This window comes from Balaenoptera borealis, assembly GCF_965194805.1.
Source record: "Balaenoptera borealis genome assembly, chromosome: 3".
Classification (NCBI taxonomy): Eukaryota; Metazoa; Chordata; class Mammalia; order Artiodactyla; family Balaenopteridae; genus Balaenoptera; species Balaenoptera borealis.
In genome coordinates this window covers 18,126,331-18,141,974 of record NC_138866.1, presented here as the reverse complement: position 1 = coordinate 18,141,974, position 15,644 = coordinate 18,126,331, and positions in this window count along the sequence as shown.

Sequence of the window (15,644 nt, the reverse complement as noted above, 5' to 3'; positions counted from 1 at the left end):
GCATTTATCATGAAATAAAGTCAAGTAACAATAAATCATGTGATAATAGAATACTTTATGAATGTGACAGTGAATTATGGCACATATAATCTGCACAGTTAGATATATATTTCCCTATCAATTATGCCATTTATTTCAAAGAACTTCAAAATTCACTTTAAGAAACTACGTATTGAGGAGATTGGTTCAAGATGGCGGAGTAGGAGGATGAGCGCTCACTCCCTCTTGCGAGAGCACTGGAATCACAACTAACTGCTGAACAATCATCCACAGGAAGACACTAGAACTCACCAAAAAAGATACCCCACATCCAAAGACAACGGAGAAGCCACAATGAGATGGTAGGAGGGGTGCAATCACAATAAAATCAAATCCCATGGTCACTGGTTGGGTGACTCACAAACTGGAGAACACTTTTATACCACACAAGTCCACCCACTGGAGTGAAGGTTCTGAGCCCCACGTCAGGTTTCCCAACCTGGGGGTCTGGCAGTGGGAGGAGGAATTCCTAGAGAATCAGACTTTGAAGGCTAGCGAGATTTGATTGCAGGACTTTGACAGGACTGGGGGAAAGAGAGACTCCACTCTTGGAGGGCACACACAAAGTAGTGTGCGCATCGGGACCCAGGGGAAGGAGCACTGGCCCCATAGGACACTGAACCAGACCTACCTGCTAGTGTTGGAGGGTCTCCTGCAGAGGCAGGGTTGGCTGTGGCTCACCGTGAGGACAAGGACACTGGCAGCAGAAGTTCTGGGAAGTACTCCTTGGCGTGAGCCCTCCTAGAGTCCACCATTAACCCCACCAAAGAGCTGGGTAGGCTCCAGTGTTGGGTTCCTCAGGCCAAACAACCAGCAGGGAGGGAACCCAGCCCCACACATCAGCAGACAGGTGGATTAAAGTTTTACTGAGCTCTGCCCACCTGAGCAACACCCAGCTCTACCCACCACCAGTCCTTCCCATCAGGAAACTTCCACAAGCCTCTTAGATAGCCTCATCCACCAGAGGGCTGACAGCAGAAGCAGGAACAATTATAATCCTGCAATCTGTGGAACAAAAACCACATTCACAGAAAGATACACAAGATGAAAAGGCAGAGAGCTATGTATCAGATGACAGAACAAGATAAAATGCCATAAAAACAACTAAGTGAAGTAGAAATAGGCAACCCTACAGAAAAAGAATTCAGAATAATGATAGTGAAGATGATCCAGGACCTCGGAAAAACAATGGAGGCAAATATCAGGAAGATGCAAGAAATGTTTAACAAAGACCTAGAAGAGGGGCTTCCCTGGTGGCGCAGTTGTTGAGAACCTGCCTGCTAATGCAGGGGACGCGGGTTCGTGCTCTGGTCTGGGAAGATCCCACATGCCGTGGAGCAACTGGGCCCATGAGCCACAACTATGGAGCCTGTGGGTCTGTAGCTTGTGCTCCACAACAAGAGAGGCCACGACAGTGAGAGGCCTGTGCACCGCAATGAAGAGTGGCCCCCGCTAGCCGCAACTAGAGAAAGCCCTCGCACAGAAACGAAGACCCAACACAGCCAAAAATAGGTAAATAAATAAATAAATAAAGCACATCTCTAAAAAAAAGACCTAGAAGAATTAAAGAACAAACACCTCAAAGAATTAAACAACAAACAGAGATGAACAATACAATAACTGAACTGAAAACTACACTAGAAGGAATCAATAGCAGAATAACTGAGGCAGAAGAATGGATAAGTGACCTTGAAGACAGAATGGTGGAATTCACTGCTTCAGAACAGAATAAAGAAAAAAGAATGAAAAGAAATGAAGACAGCCCAAGAGACCTCTGGGACAACATTAAATGCAACAACATTTGCATTATAGGGGTCCCAGAAGGAGAAGAGAGAGAAGGACCCGAGAAAATATTTGAAGAGATTATAGTCGAAAACTTCCCTAAGATGGGAAAGGAAATAGCCACCCAAGTCCAGGAAGCGCAGCGAGTCCCATACAGGATAAACCCAAGGAGAAACACGTCAAGATACATAGTAATCAAATAGGCAAAAATTAAAGGCAAAGAAAAATTATTGAAAGCAACAAGGGAAAAATGGCAAATAACATACAAGGGAACTCCCATAAGGTGAACAGATGATTTCTCAGCAGAAACTCTACAAGCCAGAAGGGAGTGGCATGATATATTTAAAGTGATGAAAGGGAAAAAACCACAACCAAGATTACTCTACCCAGCAAGGATCTCATTCAGATTCGATGGAGAAATCAAAAGCTTTACAGATATGCAAAAGCTAAGAGAATTCAGCACCACCAAACCAGCTTTACAACAAATGCTAAAGGAACTTCTCTAAGTGGGAAACACAAGAGAAGAAAAAGGCCTACAAAAACAAACCCATAACAATTAAGAAAATGGTAATAGGAACATACATATCGATAATTATCTAAAATGTAAATGGATTAAATGCTCCAACCAAATGACACAGGTTCGCTGAATGGATACAAAACCACACCCATATATATGGTCTCTACAAGAGACCCACTTCAGACCTAAGGACACATACAGAATGAAAGTGAGGGGATGGAAAAAGATATTCCATGCAAATGAAAATCAAAACAAAGCTGCAGTAGCAATGCTCATATCAGATAAAAGAGATTTTAAAATAAAGAATGTTACAAGAGACAAGGAAGGACATTACATAATGATCAAGGGATCAATCCAAGAAGAAGTTGTAACAATTATAAATATATATGCACCCAACATAGGAGCACCTCAATACATAAGGCAACTGCTAACAGCTATAAAAGAGGAAATTGACAGTAACACAATCAGAGTGGGGGAATTCAACACCTCACTTACACCAATGGACAGATCATCAAAAAACAAAATTAAGAAGGAAACACAAGATTTAAATGACACAATAGACCAAACAGATTTAATTGATATTTATAGGACATTCCATCCAAAAACAGCAGATTATACTTTCTTCTCAGTGCTCATGGAACATTCTCCAGGAGAGCTCACATCTTGGGTTACAAATCAAGCCTCAGTAAATTTAAGAAAATTGAAATCATATCAAGCAACACTATGAGATTAGAAATCAATTACAGGGAAAAAAACGTAAAAAACACAAACACATGGAGGCTAAACACTACGTTACTAAATAACCAAGAGATCACTGAAGAAATCAAAGAGGAAATCAAAAAACACCTAGAGACAAATTACAATGAAAACACGACAATCCAAAACCTATGGGATGCAGCAAAAGCATTTGTCAAGCATTTGTCGAGGTGATTCTGAAAAGTGACATTACCCTTCTCTGGGATCATCAGTTTTTCCAGGTGAATTTTGTGTTATTTGGTTTTGCTTTCCTTTCAGAGTACAAATCTTTTCATCAGCTTTCAGTAATTTTTTCAATGAAATTTATGGGTTGAATAAAATGAGCTCACCCAGTGGGTGCTATACAAGTATCTTCCTGTGAATTCTCATGGCCAATTATTTTCAATGTACCAGTAGATCATAAATCTCAAAAGCCATAAAAATATTCTTTCTCAAGGCATGTTCTAGTCTGTAAATTCCTAGGTGGATGGCCTTTGCCTCAGATTCTAAAAGTTCTTTTTTTCTTCCTTCTTTTACTTTTCATCATAAATGATTTCTTGGTGTCTGAGAATTGTGTTACTAAGGGACAATAACAAATCTTGAAATTTTCAATGTTTCTGTAAAACATAAACATTGAGGGGAGTGAGCACTATGCAAGCTTTGTTTTCTAAGTATCTTTAGCCCTCCTGACTGACAAGAATTCAGTTACAGGAAAGGGAGAAATAATTCATACAGTAAAAAAAAAAAAAAATGGAAGGAGAAAGAAGGAAAAAAATATGTCATCCTCCCTTCAATGTTATACAAATAATTAAGGTTTATCAACAACAATTACTGTATTCCTTTATTTTAAGAAATATATGTTTTTAAATTTAAAATTTTCTGAAATAAGAATACATCTTAAATCCATGTGCAGTTTCAATGTAGCAGTGTTTCATTTTTTTTCTGAAAAGTTTATGGAAAAGAGAGTATCTCAATGTATCTAATGTCTTAATATAGAGGAAACCATGTATTCAAGTTCTACTTTTTCCCTAGACCTGACCACCAAATGGAATATTAACACATGTCTTGTGAGCCTGGAAATCCAAGTTCAATGTTTATAATAGTACATGACATTGAACTAGGAATCATATAATGTAGGAAGGAAACATTTAACAAGGTAGTAAATGTGATAAACTTCACCCTGGGAGGTAATGGTAGGGGAATGGTTCTCTGGTTGGAACAAACACCAAAGGAGGTATGACTCTGCTAAGGAAACTTCTCCCTGAGTAGGAGGGTCAATATAAAATATTTTATTCTTGAAAGTTCTTTGTTTCTTGGTCCCAAGGTTATAATTGACAGAGGTAGTTCAAAATTTACTCCCAGTTGATGTTGTTTATTTCACAAGGTAATTGAAGTCAGATCACTAAAGTAACACACAATATGTTGAACAAGTATAGGTTGGAACAGCCCAAAAGAATGTTCCAACAATGAACCAAAGGCTCTGAGGCTCTCTTTTAAGAGTGAAGTAAATGTCTCAAAATTCCAAGTGTCTGAGATAATGTTCAATAGCAATAATAAAGAAATCACAATTTGATGAGTAAATACACTTGGTGGAACAGAAGCTAAGGATCCATTGAAATGTGTAGACAAGAGAATATGATCAAAGGTTTTGCATATTAAGTTACTTTATTAACTGTTTCAAAAGACACACGTCACAGTACAATAAAACTTTAAAAGGCATTTTGAGGGGAACTTTTCAGTCTCAGGGTGAGTTGCAGGCATGAAATAACCCAAAGGCAGCAATTATTACTCTATCCTTATTCACTTCATTTCCACTTAAATAGTTATAGTGTGATAATTAATTTCCAGTTTTCCGATGAGGATTATTTAAGGATTTGCTTTTTTAACCATCATTTACAAATAGATAACTCTGGTAGTTAGTGTAAGATGTGGTTCTAAAACTTAACAACAGTGGAGTACACTTACAATCATTTTTAATATGCAACATTAAAAATAATTTTCTTCCAAGAAAAGGATATAGAAAATATTATGAGTAGAAGAACTACAATCCTGCAGTCTGTGGAACAAAAACCACATTCACAGAAAGATAGACAAGATGAAAAGGCAGAGGGCTATGTACCAGATGAAGGAACAAGATAAAACCCCAGAAAAACAACTAAATGAAGTGGAGATAGGCAACCTTCCAGAAAAGAATTCAGAATAATTATAGTGAAGATGATCCAGGACCTAGGAAAAACAATGGAGGCAAAGATCGAGAAGATGCAAGAAATGTTTAACGAAGACCTAGAAGAATTAAAGAACAAACACAGATGAACAATACAATAACTGAACTGAAAACTACACTAGAAGGAATCAATAGCAGAATAACTGAGGCAGAAGAATGGATAAGTGACCTTGAAGACAGAATGGTGGAATTCACTGCTTCAGAACAGAATAAAGAAAAAAGAATGAAAAGAAATGAAGACAGCCCAAGAGACCTCTGGGACAACATTAAATGCAACAACATTTGCATTATAGGGGTCCCAGAAGGAGAAGAGAGAGAGAAAGGACACAAGAACATATTTGAAGAGATTATACCCAAAAAGTTCCCTAAGATGGGAAAGGAAATAGCCACCCAAGTCCAGGAAGCGCAGCGAGTCCCATACAGGATAAACCCAAGGAGAAACACGTCAAGATACATAGTAATCAAATTGGCAAAAATTAAAGACAAAGAAAAAATGCTGAAAGCAGCAAGGGAAAAACAACAAATAACATACAAGGAACCCCCATAAGGTTAACAGCTGATTTCTCAGCAGAAACTCTACAAGCCAGAACGGAGTGGCATGATATACTTAAAGTGATGAAAGGGAAAACCTACAACCAAATTACTCTACCCAGCAAGGATCTCATTCAGATTCGATGGAGAAATCAAAAACTTTACAGATATGCAAAAGCTAAGAGAATTCATCACCACCAAACCAGCTCTAAAACAAATGCTAAAGGAACTTCTCTAAGTGGGAAACACAAGAGAAAATAAGGACCTACAAAAACAAACCCAAAACAATTAAGAAAATGGTCATAGGAACATACATATCGATAATTACCTTAAACGTGAATGGATTAAATGCTCCAACCAAAAGACACAAGCTGGCTGAATGGATACAAAGCAAGACCCATATATATGGTCTCTACAAGAGACCCACTTCAGACCAAGGGACACATACAGACTGAAAGTGAGGGGATAGAAAAAGATATTCCATGCACATGGAAATCAAAAGAAAGGTGGAGCAGCAATACTCATATCAGATAAAATAGACTTTAAAATAAAGAATGTTACAAGAGACAAGGAAGGACACTACTTAATGATCAAGGGATCAATCCAAGAAGAAGATATAACAATTATAAATATATGTACACCCAACATAAGAGCACCTCAATACATAAGGCAACTGCTAACAGCTATGAAAGAGGAAATCGATAGTAACACAATCAGAGTGGGGGACTTCAACACCTCACTTACACCAATGGACAGATGATCCAAAAGGAAAATAAATAAGGAAGCAGAAGCTTTAAATGACACAATAGACCAGATAGATTTAATTGATATTTATAAGACATTCCATCCAAAAACAGCAGATTACACTTTCCTCTCAAGTGCGCATGGAACATTCTCCAGAATAGATCACATGTTGGGTCACAAATCAAGCCTCTGTAAATTTAAGAAAATTGAAATCATATCACGCATCTTTTCTGACCACAACGCTATGAGATTAGAAATAAATTACAGGGGAAAAAACGTAAAAAACACAAACACATGGAGGCTAAACACTACGTTACTAAATAACCAAGAGATCACTGAAGAAATCAAAGAGGAAATCAAAAAACACCTAGAGACAAATTACAATGAAAACACAACAATCCAAAACCTATGGGATGCAGCAAAAGCAGTTCTAAGAGGGAAGTTTACAGCTATACAAGCCTACCTCAAGAAACAAGAAAAATCTCAAATAAATAATCTAACCTTACACCTAAAGGAACTAGAGAAAGAAGAACAAACAAAACCCAAAGAAGAACAATCAAAACCCAAAGTTAGCAGAAGGAAAGAAATCATAAAGATCAGAGCAGAAATAAATGAAATAGAAACAAAGAAAACCGTAGCAAAGATCAATAAAACTAAAAGCTGGTTCTTTGAGAAGATAAACAAATTGATAAACCATGAGCCAGACTCATCAAGAAAAAGAGGGAGAGGACTCAAATCAATAAAGTTATAAATGAAAAAGGAGAAGTTACAACAGACACTGCAGAAATACAAAGCATCCTAAGAGATTACTACAAGCAACTCTATGCCAATAAAATGGACAACCTGGAAGAAATGGATAAATTCTTAGAAAGGTATAACCTTCCAGGACTGAGCCAGGAAGACATAGAAAATGTGAACAGACCAATCACAAGTAATGAAATTGAAACTGTGATTAAAAATTTTCTAATAAACAAAACTCCAGGACCGGATAGCTTTACAGGTGAATTCTATCAAACATTGAGAGGAGAGATAACACCAATCCTTCTCAAACTCTTCCAAAAATTTGCAGAGGAAGGAACACTCCCAAACTCATTCTATGAGGCCACCATCACCCTGATACCAAAACAAGACAAAGATACTACAAAAAAAGAAAATTACAGACCAATGTCACTGATGAATATAGATGCAAAAATCCTCAACAAAATACTAGCAAACAGAATCCAACAACACATTAAAAGTATCATACACCATGATCAAGTGGCATTTATCCCAGGGATGCAAGGATTCTTCAATATACACAAATCAATCAATGTGATACACCATATTAACAAATTGAAGAATAAAAACCATATGATCATCTCAATAGATGCAGAAAAAGCTTTTGACAAAATTCAACACCCATTTATGATACAAACTCTCCAGAAAGTGGGCGTAGAGGGAACCTACCTCAACATAATAAAGACCATATATGACAAACCCACAGCAAACATCATTCTCAATGGTGAAAAACTGAAAGCATTTCCTCTAAGATCAGGAACAAGAAAGGATGCCCACTGTCACTGCTATTATTCAACGTAGTTTTGGAAGTCTTAGACATGGAAATCAGAGAAGAAAAAGAACTAAAAGGAATACAAATTGGAAAGGAAGAAGTAAAACTGTCACTGTTTGCAGATGACATGATACTATACATAGAGAATCCTAAAGATGCCACCAGAAAACTACTAAGCTAATCAATGCATTTGGTTAAGTTGCAGGATACAAAATTAATGCACAGAAATCTCTTGCATGCCTATACACTAATGATGAAATATCTGAAAGAGAAACTAAGGAAACACTCCCATTTATCATTGCAACAAAAAGAATAAAATACCTAGGAATAAACCTACCTAGGGAGACAAAAGACCTGTAGGCAGAAAACTATAAGATATTGATGAGAGAAATTAAAGATGATACCAAGAGATGGAGAGATACACCATGTTCTTGGATTGGAAGAATCAATATTGTGAAAATGACTATACTACCCAAAGCAAATTACAGATTCAATGCAATCCCTATCAAATTAACAATGGCATTTTTTACGGAAGTAGAACAAAAAATCTTAAAATTTGCATGGAGACACAAAAGACCCCGAATAGCCAAAGCAGTCTTGAGGGAAAAAAATGGAGCTGCAGGAATCAGACTCCCTGACTTCAGACTATACTACAAAGCTACAGTAATCAAGACGATATGGTACTGGCACAAAAACAGAAACATAGATCAATGGAACAAGATAGAAAGCCCAGAGGTAAACCCACGCACCTATGGTCAACTAATCTATGACAAAGGAGGCAAGGATATACAATGGAGAAAAGACAGTGTCTTCAATAAGTGGTGCTGGGAAAACTGGACAGCTACATGTAAAAGAATGAAATTAGAACACTCCCTAACACTATACACAAAAATAAACTCAAAATGGATTAGAGACCTAAACGTAAGACCAGACACTCTAAAACTCTTAGAGGAAACCATAGGAAGAACACTCTTTGACATAAATCTCAGCAAGATCTTTTTTCATTCACCTCCTAGAGTAATGGAAATAAAAACAAAAATAAACAAATGGGACCTAATGAAACTTCAGAGCTTTTGCACAGCAAAGGAAACCATAAACAAGACGAAAAGACAACCCTCAGAATGGGAGAAAATATTTGCAAATTAACCAACAGACAAAGGATTAATCTCCAAAATATATAAACAGCTCATGCAGCTCAATATTAAAAAACAAACAACCAAATCCAAAACTGGGCTGAAGACCTAAATAGATATTTCTCCAAAGAAGACATACAGATGGCCAAGAGGCACATGAAAAGATGCTCAACATCACTAATTGTTAGAGAAATGCAAATCAAAACTACAATGAGGTATCACCTCACACCAGTCAGAATGGGCATCATCAGAAAATCTACAAAGAACAAATTCTGGAGAGGGTGTGGAGAAAAGGGTACCCTCTTGCACTGTTGGTGGGAATGTAAATTGATACAGCCATTATGGAGAACAGTATGGAGGTTCCTTAAAAACTAAAGATAGAATTACCATATGATCCAGAAATCCCACTACTGGGCATATACCCAGAGAAAACCACAATTCAAAAAGACACATGCACCCCAATGTTCATTGCAGAACTATTTATAATAGCCAGGTTATGGAAGCAACCTAAATGCCCATCGACAGACGAATGGATAAAGAAGATGTGGTACATATATACAATGGAATATTACTCAGCCATAAAAAGGAATGATACTGAGTCATTTTTTGAGACTTGGATGGATCTAGAGACTGTCATACAGAGTGAAGTAAGTCAGAAATAGAAAAACAAATATCGTATATTAACGCATATATGTGGATCCTAGAATAGTGGTACAGATGAACTGGTTTGCAGGGCAGAAATTGAGACACAGAAGTAGAGAACAAACGTATGGACACCAAGAGGGGAAAGCGGTGGGGGGTGGGGGGGGTGGTGTGATGAATTGGGAGATTGGGATTGACATGTATACACTGATGTGTACAAAATGGATGATTAATAAGAACCTGCTCTATAAAAAATTAAAAATAAACAAAAAAAAAGAAAATATTATGAGGGGTTGTAGACTTGCTGTTTAAAAGCAAGAAAGTAAAAGACTACAAGGGTATAGCTGCTTCTTTATCCATTTAAGTTTTGTTTGTTTTGCATTTTCTTTTGGTAATGGGTCAGGGGGGTGGTATTCAGGTGGTAGTTTAACCCCCTGGATTCTGAGTGTGAATATTTGAACCACTTTACCAGTCTTGTATCTTTTTCATTGTTGAGTACAAGAACCAGTTGCTAGTTCTCTCTAGACTTCAAGCGGATGACTCATGATAATAATACTTATAAAAAGGAAAGGAAAGAAGAAAGAAAAACAAGCAAGAAAGCTAGCACAGCTCTCACATCTGGCCCTACGGAGCTATTCTGTTCTGTTTGGCTGCCAATTGAGAATCAATCTGGCATCCCACTGGCTAAATTATGAACTGCCAGAGGCAGGGCTGCTCTGCTGACTCTGCACATAACTGGTGAACAGGTCTTCTTGAAGCAAAAGTAAGGTAGAAGGATTCTGGACCAACTGAAGAAGGCGTTACTCATGTGCACACATATCATCCCAAGTCTGTATGTAAATTGCCACTTCATATATCATATACAATGACAGTAGCCACACAAAATAAAGAATAAAAAAAAAAGTTTTGCCACTGTGAGGTGCATATATATCTGCTGTCTTAGTTCACATTCTAGAATGTTACCGTGGGTTAAACATATGGTAACTCCTAAATGTGAAATAAATGAATGTATGAAGAGGAAATGGAGGACCAGTTTCTCCAACATTGCAAATGTGGGTAAAAGCACAGGGACCTCTTCCCTCAAAACAACTTTATTAAAAAAAAAAGCTCATTTTAAAAAAATCTAAGAAAGAAAGTTCCTGACTTTTCAAATTTATCATGGACTCAGTGGCAGCTGTGAATATGAATTACACTGATTATGCTTGTATTGTGGTTGATCTTCTACAGCTCTTGGACTTATAAAACTAGGCTGGACTAATATTTGTGTGTCTTGAAGAATTCTCACTCTTCCCATGCAGCTCCCAAACAAAACAAAACCATTACTGAATCCCTGCTCTGAGCAGGCATTATTCCAAGCTCTAAGAAGTGAATCAGTAACAGAGCACCATTCCTGTAAAACTTACATTTAAGTAGAAGAAAATTGAAAATAAACAAAATAATTCCTCTATAGTGTTAGAAAGTACTAAGTATTAGGAGAAAAAGAAAACAGGAATAAGAGACTTCAGATAAGAAGTCTGGACTAGATATATCAGACTTTAGCCTTGAAACTGGGTAATATCACCAAGATGGGGTAGAAGCCATAGAAAGCAGACAGAAAAGAGGTTTGAAGAATAAGACCTGGAGCTTAAAAAATGTAAGATGTAAGAGATATGAGGAGGATACAGCAAAAGAGATGGAGAAAGGAAAATCAGATGGAAACAGGAGAGCATGATGTCCTGGAAGTCAGTGGTAAAAGTATTTATAGGTGGAGGTAGTGATTATCTGTGTCAAAAGTCATGGAGGGGTCAAATACGTGAGTACAGAGGTCAAAAAGAGAAGAACATGCTGCAGTCATATTTAATACTGCTTTGGTCACTCTGTGAGCTCAGGGAAAAAGATGAAAATATAAAAAAGAATATGAAGCAATGGCAAATTTTTGCTGGATTTTGCACAAGAATGCACATTCTTATGGTAAACTGTCTTGCATTTCTGTCCACATGTAGGCAGGTTTATCTTGTCTCTTGCCTTTCCCTGAAATATCATTTGCTTCTAGAATAACTTCTTTTAAGGACTGTACCCTGATACTTCCCTTCTACCTACTTGCTTAATTGTCTATCTTGCTGGCCAGGCAGTAAGGCCATTAAGAACAGGACAATGTGACATTCATGTTTGTTTACCCCAAACCTATCATGATGTCTTGAACAAAATAAGGCTTTATGGTATTTATTATTGAAAAAGGGAAGGAAAGGAGAAAGATAGTGGTGGGGAGGAGTGAAATGAGAGAGACAGAGAGAGCACGGGAATAGAGGAAGGGGCGGAGGGAAGAAGAAAAAATAGGTTTGTCCACTAAAATTGGCATTAAGCCAGTTTACACAGCATTGGGACATCTGCAGAATTCTTCAGGGAAACAAGGAATGACACTGAGAACAACACACATACTGAAAAACTGTCCTCATTTCCAGCAAATAGCCATTTGTTATCTACTTTATGAGTACCCGTGTTAATACTACAATTAGTCAAGGGTCAGTCCATGGAATCCTTTCAAAGCCCCTTCAGCACTTAGAAGAGGGAGTGTTAAATCTCAAATATGTAAGTTTACTTGGCAAAAATGCTTTGACTTTACGTTAACCTTTTTTATTATTTTTATTCTCAAAACAAAATTCAAGGTCTTCTCCTGAGAAGAATTATGAAGCTGGTGGTTTTAATTAAGTTAAATAAGGATTAGAAAAGTTATTAACAATGCTCAAGAAGGAATAAAAACAAAATTCCCTCGAATAGATCTGACAAATAAACTTTCTGAAAGGAATTAATAAATAATTCTTATTTCCTCTGTATCTCATCTCCCTCAATCTACTCTCCATTTTCCTATCAAATATCTGAAGGAAGAATTTCGCTATAAAATCCAATAAACCACCTTCCCATTTTTTTTCTTGTAGAAATTTAATAAGCATCTACGCTCCTAGCCAAGGTGAGGTACTATAATAATTATTCTAATCTTATGACATCTGGAAATGTTCCCTTCAAAGCACTTATAATATCATTCATGGGATTTCTACCTAAAATGAATTACATGCAGGTTCCCAAGCTATGGGTATGATTGTCCAGAGAAATGGGAATAAAATACAATAAGACATAACTTTTTTATACCCTCTCAGTGTTCAGTTAGCAAACATCTATTGAGCATATACTTAGTTTAGCCCTGTATGCTTAGCCTTTTCATATGCAAAGGGAATAAAAAGTAGTCCAAACTTTGTGCAAGATACTATGGGTATAAATATTAATATACAGTTTATAAATTCATCATTGTCAGTTTCATAATTAACGTCATCATCACAATGTCATATTTATCGATCACTTACTTTGTGTTAGACAGCACATTATGTACATTAATTCGTTTTAACCTTCACTACATCCTCAATTTATAAAATGAGTAAACTGATGCTTTGGGAGTTGGAAAGTCATGTAACCTGTAATAGTGGAGCTGAAATTCAAATCCAGACAATGAAACAGAGCCAGCATTCTTATTCATAATTCAACATTGCTTTCCAAGGTAAATCTTGTGCTTTGGAGTCATATAGACCTGGTTTTAAATCCTGCCTCTATCATTTATTAATTATTGAACCCTGGACAGAAAAGACTGTAGACTCTAATCCTAAATTTTTTTGTTTGTAAAATGAGAATTTAAAAAATCAACCTTTTGGGTTTGTGTTGAGGCATATGCAAAAATTGATTAGGAAAGAGCATCCCATATTGTCTGACACATAGGGGTTTTCAGTAAATTTTAACTATTGTCATCATCATTACTGACGGTCTGAAATCTCCTGATTGTCAAAGTGAGCTTTGTAAATGATTTCTGCTTTTTTAAAAAACATGAGTCAGTCCTTCCATAATTTCAGGACTGAATTTGAAGTCATCAGATTTAATTTCCATATGCCCCAGCAATCCATTTTCATCTACTTATTCAAAACCTGGCATGTAATGTATTTATTTCATGAAGCCCTTCCTTCAGCATTAAAGTGACTAATTCCAACTACTTTCCATTTAAACTGGTTGACACATTGATTTATAATTGTTCCTGTGCAATTCCTCTGTCTAAAATTGTTTTCAACAAATAAATGTTAACAAGTCTCCCTTAGAAAAATCACATCTGGATTTTCTTAAATTGGCAAAGAGGGAGGACTCCCCAGGTGAACAGGGTCTATATTATATTATACATGTATTGGAATAGAAATTGTAGGAGAAAAGAACATGAAAATAACATACAGTTTATTCTCAAAAGGGCTTACAACCTAAAATAAGGGACTAAATAAGTAAAATCAGTATTATATTGAAAGGTAGTCACAGGAGATCCAAAAAGGGAAAACTTTTTGTCATCAAGATGAGCCACTTTGCAGCAGAAAGTACCTGGATTTTAAAGTCTTGTGGGTTTGTAGTCACTCTGACATAGATATTATTCATGATACAATATGATCTAGGGCAAGTCATTTAAGCTCTCTGAATCTATAACTTTGAACGCCCCAAATGAAAAGAGTGAAACTTCCCTCTAAGATTTATGCATTGATAAAATAAGATCAAATGAGAAGATGAATTGGAAAACATTTTGCCCACGTGACACACCTAGCAGTACTCAAATTGTCTCAGTGTCTTCCTCTCTCCTCCCTCTAAGCAACAAAACAAAACAAAACACCCAAAGTTGCCCAATAACTACTTAAATGGGCAGATTAATGGACTTACTAAGAACTTATTCCTCTGGATTTTCTAAACTGTCTTTCAGACTTAAAAGGAACATGTAGATATTATTTAACTGATCTTACCCTTAACACTTTTGTTATCTTACCCTTAACACTTTGTTATCTTACCCTTAACACTTTTTGAAGCTCTTTGAAAAATGCAACCATGTGAAAAATTCATTTTTATCTTCTGCAAAATTCCTGTTGAAGATGTTTTCTATTATGTTCCTCAAAGTGCCTTAAATTAATGCCCATCTAAATTTTTTTTATAGTAAGTGATTTTATTATTTACCAAAAAAATAAATAAATAAAAAACTGATAGACAAATACACTGTGGAATGAAAAAGTAACTTGAAACTTTGCTTTTGTTTCTTTTCTTTTAAGTTTATCATTATACTTCATTTTATTTTATTTTTTTAACATCTTTATTGGAATATAACTGCTTTACAATAGTGTGTTAGTTTGTGCTTTATAACAAAGTGAATCAGCTATACATATATATATATACATATCTTCATATCTCCTCCCTCTTGCATCTCCCTCCCACCCTCCCTATCCCACCCCTCTAGGTGGTCACAAAACACTGAGCTGATCTCCCTGTGCTATTTGGCTGCTTCCCACTAGCTATCTGTTTTACATTTGGTAGTGTATATATAGTCATGCCACTCTCTCACTTCATCCCAGCTTACACTTCCCCCTCCCCGTGTCCTTAAGTCCATTCTCTATGTCTGCGTCTTTATTCCTGGCCTGCCCCTACGTTCTTCAGAACCATTTTCTTTTTTTTTTAGATTCCATATATACGTGTTAGCATACGGTATTTGTTTTTCTCTTTCTGACTTACTTCACTCTGTATGACAGACTCTAGGTCCATCCACCTCCCTGCGAATAACTCATTTTCGTTTCTTTTTATGGCTGAGTAATATTCCATTGTATATATGTGCCACATCTTCTTTATCCGTTCATCTGTTGATGGACACTTAGATTGCTTCCATGTCCTGGCTATTGTAAATAGAGCTGCAATGAACATTGTGGTACATGA